This window comes from Homarus americanus, unplaced genomic scaffold (assembly GCF_018991925.1).
Source record: "Homarus americanus isolate GMGI-L3 unplaced genomic scaffold, GMGI_Hamer_2.0 scaffold56705, whole genome shotgun sequence".
Taxonomy (NCBI): Eukaryota; Metazoa; Arthropoda; class Malacostraca; order Decapoda; family Nephropidae; genus Homarus; species Homarus americanus.
In genome coordinates, this window is record NW_024734534.1 from 51,472 (window position 1) to 64,182 (window position 12,711).

Below are 12,711 nucleotides of genomic sequence, written 5' to 3' on the forward strand. Positions count from 1 at the left end.
CTCTCTCTCTCTCTCTCTCTCTCTCTCTCTCTCTCTTTGACCTTTAACTCCTATATTTTCGGCCATAAAAATAGACAAAAATTATACTGGAATTTTATCATATAAATTAAGACTAATTGTAATAAAAAAAGCTTAAAATATCATCATTTCATAATTTTGTATTTATCACGAACTAAACCTTTCTACATTGGGGTTATTTATTTAACATATTTATCACACTAACAAAAGCAAAAACATAATGTCTTGTGCCTAACTCACAACACAAGCACGTGACATAACCTAAAAACAGGGGACCATACGTGATGACCTTTGATGTTGATATTATACGAAGGTGGAGAAAGTGTGTCATCTACCACCATAGAAATATATAATTGATAAATAATTCGAAAGATACATGAGAGAGAGAACCAGAAAAAAAATAAAGGAAGGAATTTTTTCGTGGTACAATTTAGGCCACACCCTGTAGAATGTTTTAGTTCGTGGTACAACTTAGGCCACACCCTGTAGAATGTTTTAGTTCGTGGTACAACTTAGGCCACACCCTGTAGAATGTTTTAGACATGTTGAGGACTACAAGAGAAAAATCTCACTCCAAAATGTTACCAAAGAAAGGAAGTCTAGATACAGGTTACATAAGAAAGGTCTAGATATAGGTTACATAGAAAAGATTATTTCTAATAGATCATTCTTTACAAAAATAATAATAGTGATCTAAATTAACTTCCTCCTCCCCTACGTCCCGAAGCTCATACAAGAAGCTCCCTCCTCCTACCACGCCCCGAAGCTCATACAGGAAGCTCCCTCCTCCTACCACGCCCCGAAGCTCATACAAACAACCACCTCCCTCCCCACCCCACGCCCCGAAGCTTATACAAGTAACCCCCTCCTCCCGCCCAACCCCACGCCCCGAAGCTCACACAAGAAGCTCCCTCCCCCTACCACTCCCCGAAGCTCATACAAGTTACCACCCCCCTTCCACCCTAAAACTCATGCCAGTATTATGTCAGGTTCTCTCCTTATCTTCTGAGGACATAGAATATTCTCCCCAGACACACTCTCTCTCTCTCTCTCTCTCTCTCTCTCTCTCTCTCTCTCTCCTCTCTCTCCTGTGGACAATACCACACCTCGACACCTAATATCCATCCTTTAGCTTCAGTTGTGTTTCTTACCTTGAATTTTCGTCCCCACGGAGTCTTGGAGCCATGTGAATATTGTCTTCTTGAGTGCATTTACTATATAAGACTCTTGTGGGCGGGGTGCACTCATGTCTGTCTGTCTGTTTGTCTATCTGTATGTCTGTGTGTCTGTCTGATCGTCTCTCAGTCGATTTATGGTTACTGCATAATAAAGAGAGTTTTATTGAGTTTAATGTAACCTAACTCTCTCTCTCTCTCTCTCTCTCTCTCTCTCTCTCTCTCTCTCTCTCTCTCTCTCTCTCTCCTACTCTCTCTCTCTCTCTCTCTCTCTCTCTCTCTCTCTCTCTCTCTCTCTCTCTCTCTCTCTCTCTCTCTCTATCTATCTATCTATCTATCTATCTATCTCAGTAAATAAAGATATACCTACACGCGTCTCACCTTCCTCATGAGTCTCCAGGTAAGTCCTCTCGTTAACCTTCTTCATCAGGTAAATTACATTATCTGTCATCTGGTTGAGAGTTCGTCGTCTCTCACTTCAACAATACTTCCTCTCCTCCTTGTCTTCATCTCACCCTTGAGGCTCCTCCTCAAGGTTTCTCTCCCGGCGGAACTTCACTCGAGGCGTTTTTTTTTTCGATATCTCTTTTATCACAATCTCTTTACAAGTCTTTATTGTGTTAGTTTATTATTCCGTAGTGGTTTCAAAATTGTCTCCGTCTGTCTCTGTCTCTGTCTGTCTGTCTGTCTGTTTGTTTGTCTGTCTGTGTGTCTGTCTGTCTGTCTGTTTGTTTGTCTGTCTGTGTGTCTGTCTGTCTGTCTCTCTCAACAGCTGGTATTCTCTATTATCTTTTCCTTTTAATGTAATATATTTATGCTCCAGGGATTAAAATAATAAACAATGAGAAAAGGTACAGCATAATGTGTTGTCTAATGGTAGACCCTGCTGCCATATGTGACCAAGTCCCAGGTTGATGATCTGACTTTCTGCCTCATTTACACACAATTGCAGGGTCTCAATTGTTTCTCATAACAATGACAACACAACATACATATATTGTTTCTCACTTTTGATCATTTTTTATTTATTTTTTATTTCTTTATGGTTCTTTATTATTATTATTATTATTATTATTATTATTATTATTATTATTATTATTATTATTATTATTATTATTATTATTATTATTATTATTATTATTATTATTATTTTTATTATTATTATTATTTTTATTATTATTATTATTATTTTTATTATTATTATTATTTTTATTATTATTATTATTATTTTTATTATTATTACATTTTCGCCCCCCAGGCCCCGGTGTGGGTCAGTGACCTGTGCCCGGGTGGGCTAATCCCCGTAAAAAAAATGGTGAAAGACAAGTGAAGGTATAGAAGCGTCAGTACCCACAATAGACTCCAGGACACCACACAATATTTCTGGTGCCCGGACACAGAACCCAACTCTGTGTAGCAAGTTCTCTCTTAACCACTAACGTTGCAGTGACAAAGTGATAATATTTCCTTTACTAAAGTTTGGTGCATATTGTTGAGGTAAAGTCACGTCAATTTATGTTATTAATTTAGATAAGTCATGTCAAATTAGTGATCAATTTAGTTAAGTTATGTCAAATTATGTAACTAATTTAAACAAATCATGTCAAATTATTATTTTAAAAGAGCCAAGATTAAAGTGAGATTGAAAACCTGATCTCATTAACTCTCCACACCTGTACACACATAAACGTTAGGGTTAATGTACTGTATTATAAAGGTCAATACTTCTAATACGACCCGCAATAACCATCTGTTCCCTCACGACATTCACCTTTAACCACATACTAATTCTACCATTATGTTATAGTCGCAATATAGTTGTTATAGTTTGTTAGAGGTTGAACTACACCTGTCCTCCCCTCTCATTAGCACTTAATTATATAATAAGAGAAGAATATAATTACGGTTTTAGTGTACCAATAAGGGTGTTTATTATGTAAATCTATCTGCTGTAACAAGCTGCTGTAGTTAGACAATACTGTAATTATATTTTATTCTCGATTGGTAATGGAGTCACCATTACCTTTTAGTGATGATGATGATGATGAGGATAATGACAAGTTTCTGTAGTATGTTGTTGTTTTGGTGATGGTGAGGATAATGACAAGTTTCTGTAGTATGTTGTTGTCTTGGTGGTGGTGAGGATAATGACAAGTTTCTGTAGTATGTTGTTGTCTTGGTGATGGTGAGGATAATGACAAGTTTCTGTAGTATGTTGTTGTCTTGGTGGTGGTGAGGATAATGACAAGTTTCTGTAGTATGTTGTTGTCTTGGTGATGGTGAGGATAATGACAAGTTTCTGTAGTATGTTGTTGTTTTGGTGATGGTGAGGATAATGACAAGTTTCTGTAGTATGTTGTTGTTTTGGTGATGGTGAGGATAATGACAAGTTTCTGTAGTATGTTGTTGTCTTGGTGGTGGTGAGGATAATGACAAGTTTCTGTAGTATGTTGTTGTCTTGGTGATGGTGGGGATAATGACAAGTTTCATAGTATGTTGTTGTCTTGATGGTGAGGGATAATGACAAGTTTCTGTAGTATGTTGTTGTCTTGATGGTAGGATAATGACAAGTTTCTGTAGTGTGTTGTTGTTTTGGTGATGGTGAGGGATAATGACAAGTTTCTGTAGTATGTTGTTGTCTTGGTGATGGTGAGGATAATGACAAGTTTCTGTAGTATGTTGTTGTCTTGGTGATGGTGAGGATAATGACAAGTTTCTGTAGTATGTTGTTGTCTTGGTGATGGTGAGGATAATGACAAGTTTCTGTAGTATGTTGTTGTCTTGGTGATGGTGAGGATAATGATAAGTTTTCTGTAGTGTGTTGTTGTCTTGGTGATGGTGAGGATAATGACAAGTTTCTGTAGTATGTTGTTGTCTTGGTGATGGTGAGGATAATGACAAGTTTCTGTAGTATGTTGTTGTCTTGGTGATGGTGAGGATAATGACAAGTTTCTGTAGTGTGTTGTTGTCTTGGTGATGGTGAGGATAATGACAAGTTTCTGTAGTATGTTGTTGTCTTGGTGATGGTGAGGATAATGACAAGTTTCTGTAGTGTGTTGTTGTCTTGGTGATGGTGAGGATAATGACAAGTTTCTGTAGTGTGTTGTTGTTGTAGTGGATAATGAAAGTTTCTGTAGTATGTTGTTGTCTTGGTGGTGAGGATAATGACAAGTTTCTGTAGTGTGTTGTTGTCTTGGTGATGGTGAGGATAATGACAAGTTTCTGTAGTGTGTTGTTGTCTTGGTGATGGTGGGATAATGACAAGTTTCTGTAGTATGTTGTTGTCTTGGTGATGGTGAGGATAATGACAAGTTTCTTGGTTTTTTGTGGGATAATGACAAGTTTCTGTAGTTGTTGTTGTCTTGTGAGGATAATGACAAGTTTCTGGTATGTTGTTGTCTTGGTGATGGTGAGGATAATGACAAGTTCTGTAGTGTGTTGTTGTCTTGGTGATGGTGAGGATAATGACAAGTTTCTGTGTATGTTGTTGTCTTGGTGATGGTGAGGGATAATGACAAGTTTCTGTAGTATGTTGTTGTCTTGGTGATGGTGAGGATAATGACAAGTTTCTGTAGTGTGTTGTTGTCTTGGTGATGGTGAGGATAATGACAAGTTCTGTAGTGTGTTGTTGTCTTGGTGATGGTGAGGATAATGACAAGTTTCTGTAGTGTGTTGTTGTCTTGGTGATGGTGAGGATAATGACAAGTTTCTGTAGTGTTGTTGTCTTGGTGATGGTGAGGATAATGACAAGTTTCTGTAGTGTGTTGTTGTCTTGGTGATGGTGAGGATAATGACAAGTTTCTGTAGTGTGTTGTTGTCTTGGTGATGGTGAGGATAATGACAAGTTTCAGTGTGTTGTTGTCTTGGTGATGGTGAGGATAATGACAAGTTTGTAGTGTGTTGTTGTTCTGTGATGGTGAGGATAATGACAAGTTTCTGTAGTGTGTTGTTGTCTTGGTGATGGTGAGGATAATGACAAGTTTCTGTAGTATGTTGTTGTCTTGGTGATGGTGAGGATAATGACAAGTTTCTGTAGTATGTTGTTGTCTTGGTGATGGTGAGGATAATGACAAGTTTCTGTAGTGTGTTGTTGTCTTGGTGATGGTGAGGATAATGACAAGTTTCTGTAGTGTGTTGTTGTCTTGGTGATGGTGAGGATAATGACAAGTTTCTGTAGTGTGTTGTTGTCTTGGTGATGGTGAGGATAATGACAAGTTTCTGTAGTGTGTTGTTGTCTTGGTGATGGTGAGGATAATGACAAGTTTCTGTAGTGTGTTGTTGTCTTGGTGATGGTGAGGATAATGACAAGTTTCTGTAGTGTGTTGTTGTCTTGGTGATGGTGCAGGGTTGTCTACATACTCCGCCTCAGGTACACAAACTCCTTTAATGATGACTTAGGTGGACAGCAACACGGCTTCATGTACACTCAGAATACTCCACTTTCCTTATACAGTGTTATGTTAGCTTCTACCTATAAAAAGTTTCGTAGAAGTGAGCTATAATGATCATAACTTTGTTGTTTTCCTGAGAACTGATGTTATTTACCGAAACACGATATATGCCACAACAAACATTATTGGTTTCATGGGTACAGTGGTTCTAAGATAATACTGTATGAAATGATACGATTGATTGGCTACCAGGTGAATTACAGGTGTTTAATATACAGGTAACAGGTGGATTATATCTGTCTTCCTCAGTAACTTGTAAGTGTTTGCAGGATAGGAAGACGGTAATTACATCTTAATAAACTTGATGATTTGTAAGTTGTTGACGTCACCGAAATGACATTGAACACAGCTAAGGAGGAGAGTCCTTCACCCTTCCACCCCATCCATCTTCACTCACTCATCAATCCTCAATCAACTCCAAGTTCGTTAACGAGTTGAGTTATAGTCACTGAAGACTAATGCGGCCATAGTGTCTGTCTAATGATAGTCTTACACCAACTTATTCTGACGATGCTGTTTACTCTACAACTGGACAGACAGGCAGACAGACAGACAGACAGATAATTTTATGGAGTTGTCTCTTTCAATTAAATTGTGTACAAATTGTAAATAGAATGATGACATTTTGTTTGTTGTGACTCTGACGTAATTACGGGAAGTTTAATGAGCGTGTGAATGTCACTGCGGTATTCTTCTTCTCTGTGGCCCGCAGGTAATTTGGGTACACCTGATTGCTAATGACTTTACTAAGTTCACTTACATCCTCTGTGTGTGTGTGTGTGTGTGTGTGTGTGTGTGTGTGTGTGTGTGTGTGTGTGTGTGTGTGTTCCTACTTCTATTATTAAGTAAACTATCTGTTTAAGTGAAGCTATAGGTTTAGTTTAGGTTTGTGAGTGTTGCCTTTTTCTAACTGATGGGGGATAACACCTTTTAACCCACCCCTCAACCCACCCCTCAACCCACTCTGTAACTCACACTGTAACTCACCATTCACTGGCCATCTTATCTATCGTGCGCACCTGATAATTCACCTGATATATAGCTGCTGAAAACTCGGCTGTCTGCAAGTAAGTATCTATAACCATCTGACAACGTGTTCTTAATCACCTAACATCAAGTACGTGTTCCTAGTCACACGACTTCAAGAACGTGTACCTAGTAGTATGACTTCTAGTAAGTCTACGTATTCCTAGCCACCTAACCTAACCTATCCTAACCTCAAGTACGTATTTCAAGCTAATAGGAACTCACCCGATACCATAACCTTCACCTTTATGTATGTATATAACACTAACTCTTGGAAACTCACCTCACTCATCAATCATATTAACCTTTGAGTATTGTGGTGTACGCAGGAGCGGCTGTGGTTTTGTTCGGGGACGTTTACAGTTAAAGGCTCTTGAAATCGTCATTATTGTCATAAGGGAAGTCTAGTCTTTCATGGTCTTACGGCCAGCAGTACTTTGTTGTGGTTAGAGGGCTTTGTGATGAGCTAGGTCCTCTCTCACTCTGTCTCTCTTCTCTCTCTCTCACTCACCCTCCCTTCTAAGAGAGCTGGTTGGGGTGGGATGAGAGGTTACAGGAAGGGTAATGGCAGAGAGAGAGAGAGAGAGAGAGAGAGAGAGAGAGAGAGAGAGAGAGAGAGAGAGAGAGAGGACAAACAGACAGACAGACAGATAGACAGGCAGACAGACAGACCCCTGTCCTCCTCACACACACACACACACACACCCACACACACCTCCTTCAACATTAAGTAAGATCATTAAACTCAGCTTCAGTCTCCACACACAGTAGCCGACAGAGCGCAAATTTACCCACAACTTACCGTCGTCTCTTGAGTAAATGTAAATAACTGTTTTTGTTTGAGCTTAATCCTAATTTTGTAAGATTAATTCGCTCCACGGACAAAGGGATAGCTTGTTTTGTTTGCCAGATTATTATTAGTTTGTTTTAGCGGGAGGATGAAAGTATTAGAGTTGTTATTTAGTGAGGTGATTATAGTTTTAGTGTGAGGGTGATTATAGTTTTAGTGTGAGGATGATTATAGTTTTATGTGAGGGTGATTATAGTTTTAGTGTGAGGGTGATTATAGTTTTAGTGAGGATGATTATAGTTTTAGTGTGAGGATGGTTAGAGTTTTAGTGTGAGGATGATTATAGTTTTAGTGTGAGGGTGATTATAGTTTTAGTGTGAGGATGATTATAGTTTTAGTGTGAGGGGTGATTATAGTTTTAGTGTGAGGGTGATTATAGTTTTAGTGTGAGGATGATTATAGTTTTAGTGTGAGGATGGTTAGAGTTTTAGTGTGAGGATGATTATAGTTTTGTGTGAGGGTGATTATAGTTTAGTGTGTGAGGATGATTATAGTTTTAGTGTGAGGATGATTATAGTTTTGTGTGAGGGTGATTATAGTTTAGTGTGAGGATGATTATAGTTTATGGAGGATGATTAGAGTTTGGTGTGAGGATGATTATAGTTTTAGTGAGGATGGTTATAGTTTTAGTGTGAGGATGATTATAGTTTAGTGTGAGGATGATTATGTTTTAGTGTGAGGATGATTATATTTAGTGTGAGGATGGTTAGAGTTTTAGTGTGAGGATGATTATAGTTTAGTGTGAGGATGATTATAGTTTAGTGTGAGGATGATTATAGTTTTAGTGTGAGGATGATTATAGTTTTAGTGTGAGGATGATTATAGTTTAGTGTGAGGATGATTATAGTTTAGTGTGAGGATGATTATAGTTTAGTGTGGGATGATTATGGTTTTAGTGTGAGGATGATTATAGTTTAGTGTGAGGGTGATTATAGTTTTAGTGTGAGGATGATTATAGTTTTAGTGTGAGATGATTATAGTTTTAGTGTGAGGATGATTATAGTTTTAGTGTGAGGATGATTATAGTTTTAGGTGTGAGGATGATTATAGTTTTAGTGTGAGGATGATTATAGTTTTAGTGTGAGATGATTATAGTTTTAGTGTGGAGGATGATTATAGTTTTAGTGTGAGATGATTATGGTTTAGTGTGAGGATGATTATAGTTTAGTGTGAGGGATGATTATAGTTTTAGTGTGAGGATGATTATAGTTTAGTGTGAGGGTGATTATAGTTTTAGTGTGAGGATGATTATAGTTTAGTGTGAGGATGATTATAGTTTAGTGTGATTATGGTTTTGTGTGGGGGTGATTATAGTTTGGTGTGAGGATGATTAGGGTTTGGTGTGAGGATGATTATAGTTTAGTGTGAGGATGGTTAGTTTTGTTATGTTTTGGGATGATTAGAGTTTGTGTGGGGATGTTATAGTTTAGTGTGAGGGTGATGATTATGGTTTGGTGTGAGGTGATTGGGGTTTTAGTGTGAGGGATGATTATAGTTTTGTGTGGGGTATTATAGGTTTTTGTGTGAGGATGATTATAGTTTAGTTGAGGATGATTAGAGTTTTAGTGTGAGGATGATTATAGTTTTAGTTGTGAGGTTGTTATAGTTTTAGTGTGAGGATGATTATGGTTTAGTGTGAGGATGATTAGAGTTTAGTGTGAGGTGATTATAGTTTAGTGTGAGGGTAGTTTAGTGTGAGGGATGATTAGGTTTGGTGTGGGGATGATTATAGTTTAGTGTGAGGGATGATTATAGTTTAGTGTGAGGATGATTATGGTTTAGTGTGAGGATGATTATGGTTTAGTGTGAGGATGATTTAGTTTGGTGTGAGGATGATTATAGTTTGGTGTGAGGGTTATAGGTTTAGTGTGGGGATGATTAGAGGTTTAGTTGGGATGATTATGGTTTGGTGTGAGGGATTATGGTTTAGTGTGAGGATGATTATAGTTTTAGTGTGGATGATTATAGTTTGGTGTGAGGTGATTATGTTTTAGTGTGAGTGTTATAGTTTATGATTATAGTTTAGTGTGAGATGATTATAGTTTTAGTGTGAGGATGATTATGGTTTTAGTGTGAGGATGATTATAGTTTAGTGTGAGGATGATTGGTTTAGTGTGAGGATGATTATGGTTTTAGTGTGAGGATGATTATGGTTTAGTGTGAGGACGTAAGGATGAACTAATCAATATACTTCATATAAGGATCTTAACCAATCAAGTAATGTCTTCAGTTTAGGTTAGGTTAGGTTAGGTTAGAGTTAGGTTTAGGTTTGGTTAAGGTTAGGTTAGATTTGGGTTGGGTTAGGTTTGGGTGTAAGTTAGGTTAGATTAGGTTGGGTTAGGTTAGGTTAGGTTGGGTTTAGTTTAGGTTAGGTTGGGTTAGGTTGGTTAGGTTTTAGGTTAGGTTAGGTTGGTTAGGTTGGGTTAGGTTAGGTTGTTTGTTTTCCCCATTAACTTGTCTTTTCTGGTTTGCTTTTGTTTATCTTTCTGTACATTTGTCTACAGTTACTCCTTCTATCATCATCCTCTATCTCCTTACATTTCCTCTCTGTGTCATCGGTCTTGGTCTGTGGGGATAAGAAGACATTATTATTATCATTCCTCGTAGCTTTTACCTATTATTTGACCTCAACCTTTGACCTTTTCCACCTCGACCCTCTGACCTTTTCGACCTCGACCCTCTGACCTTTTCGACCCCGACCTCTGACCTTTTCGACCCTTTCATTAGATTCTCAGTTCAGTAGACATTCGAGGTTGTCTCTGGCAATAACTTCTCATTAAAGACGCGGTGAACATCCAACTCCCTCCCTCAGGCTATTGACGATGGCTTACCTGTAATTACCGAGGGTGTAATTAGTATTCCAGGTGTAATTAATCAATCCGACCTGTCTCTCCTCCTCCGGAGGTTGGAGGAGTCACCTGAAGTTTGTTTATTTCTGTCAGTTGGGTGATGGTGATCCTCTTCCTCCACCCTCCACTCTTCTCATGCTTCCCACCCCCCACCCTTGCTACACTCCCCAACCCTGCCCACTCCCACACTCCTCACCTCCTCCACCCTCCCTCACTATACTCCCCACCCTGCTACTCCCCACCTTCACCTCCCCACCCTACTCACCCCTACTCCCCACCCCTCTACTCCTCACACCTACTCACTCCCCCTCCCTCCCCACCCTACCTCCCCACCACCTGCTACCTCCCCCACCTCTGCTACCTCCCCCCTGTTACCCACCTACTGTTGATTCTCTGGCTCAGCGTCGCCAGATTTTCTCTCTCACGGAGAACTGAATGTCCTCTTGGAATTTTCTGAAGGATTTTAAGTGGAATTTTACTGCCTGTGAGGCGGCGATCTGAGGAGAAATGAACATGAAGTCAAAGTTTCATCCATCTCTCACGCTTACCAGCCTTGAGTAAAAGTTGGAAAGGTTTACTTATTCTTTACGCTTTCCAAGTGATCAGACGACCTGGAGAGTGTCTGAGTTTGGACCAAGAGAGATCAAAGTGTCTCTGTATTGTCCTCCACTGTCTGATAGTAAGAGAATGACCATGAAATACGGTCTTTATATCTTTTCGTGTGTCTGCCTGAGGGACTGTGCAGCCTTGCGTCTATCTGTGTGTCCATTCTTCTGACTTGTGCACACTGTATCATAAAGACACATTGAGCTACATTTTCATTGTTTGGCAAAATCATACCTTTAGTAAGCCTCTCTCTCTATTCCAACGAGTGACGACCACTTCAGTTATCCCAGCTTTCGTCCGACACTGTCCTTGTGATAACTCAGGCAAACATAAACGAATTTAGATGAAATTTCGTAAGTGGACACAACCTAACAAGATCTCGGGTTGCTTCAGTAAACATTAATTTCCATCATTGGTTTTCGTAGTTATGATCCCTTGAACCTCTATTTGTCGTAGGTGAGGTCGTCTGTAGTTGGAGAAAATACATTTACTTTGATATATTAATTCTTATCTTATTTTCTCACGATCTGTGTTTTATCTGAGGACATTTATTCATATATAATGAAGGAATGTTTACAAATATAGGAACAACAAGACGAGATACAGACACATAATTAGTATATACATTTGATTCTCCTATCCTAACTTTACCCTGGAGACATAAAAGAGTGCGTGGGACCCTGTAGGACCTTGTATGACCTTGTGGGACCTCGTGGGACCTTGTGGGACCTCGTGGGACCTTGTGGGACCGTGTGGGATCTCGAATACTCTGGGAACATCAAGGCGTTAGAACAATGAATAATAGTTTATCATTAAGGTAACTTCCAGGTCATTATTCACTAATTAACATGGCTCACCTGTTTACGAGGCCAGGTAAATGATAATATGGCCGTAGGAGGGAGATTGTGAGGTACTGAGGGAGGGAGGGAAGGAGGAAGGGAGAAGGAAGCGTGAGAGATAATGGTGGATAGAGGCAGGAAAGAAGGAGAGTGTCTAATAGGGAAGAAGAATTAGGAGAAGGAGAATCATCAGAGTTAGAGGGAAAAAGGGAGATGGCTATTTCGGAGAGAAAAAAATCTATCAGGGAAAAAGGGAGAAGCATGTAGGGAAAAAATAGATTGCCAAGGGTAGTGGAAGGGAAACTTTCTGATTTACTGGGGAGATAAGAGAGGAGGAAGATACGAAGATGTGGGTGAGGGGAGGAAAAAGGGAGAGGTGAGGCGAGGGAAAAAAATGAGGTTACTAGGAGGAAAAGAACGTGCTGGGTGATCTGGGAAGGAGGGTTCTGATTTAGTTAGTGGAGGGAGGGAGACAGGGAGAGTATAAGTTACTTGAGGAGAGAAGCAGGGAGGAGGCGAGAGTGTGTGACGTCGGTACTGATACAGGGAGAACAGGAAGAAGATGATAAAAAAATGGAAAAAAATAGAGAAGTGAGTTTTATGGAGAATCGACAAGGCTGAGGAATAAAAAGGAAATTGGATTTAGAAAAGAAGAAGAAAAAAAAACGAGGGATTTTGAAGGATTTAACCCAAACTTTTCAATGAAGGTCTTAAGTGTCCAGGTCTTAGTCCGACCGAAGTAGTGAGGTACTCGTGAAAGTCTTCCCCAATGATGTAGTGCCAAGTCTTAGTAAAGGCGAGAGGAAAGTCGTATTACTCTGATCGAGGTTCCTGTGTCTGAATGAATGTCTATTTGATTTAAACCCTAAAAAAATAAATTGGTTTTATATCCTAAGT